Genomic DNA, 358 nt, shown 5'->3' on the forward strand with positions numbered 1-358 from the left:
AACATGCGGCAGAGTTGGGGGATTATATTAAAGTTTAGAAAAACAGGCGTGAAAGTGCAAAAAATTTGTTTTGAAAAAAACAACAGTGTTGCTGTCCGGGCACAATCCTGTGGAATCTTCTCAGCACAGATTGCTGCTCTTTGTAGTTTATCACACACACACACACACACACACACACAAACGCAAAAGTCTTCCAAGTACAAACCAAGCAATAGTCCAGGAGTTATCTGTTGATGTTCCTCAAGATTCTAATTGGAGGTGCACGGAATTGGAGAAGAGTTGGACACCTGGAATATCAGAAGACATGGATTTTCTGAGGTCTGTGGAGAAATCTGGTGGATTTGTAGAACTTAGGGAC

The sequence above is a fragment of the Vipera berus genome, assembly GCF_964194415.1.
Source record: "Vipera berus genome assembly, chromosome: W".
Taxonomy (NCBI): Eukaryota; Metazoa; Chordata; class Lepidosauria; order Squamata; family Viperidae; genus Vipera; species Vipera berus.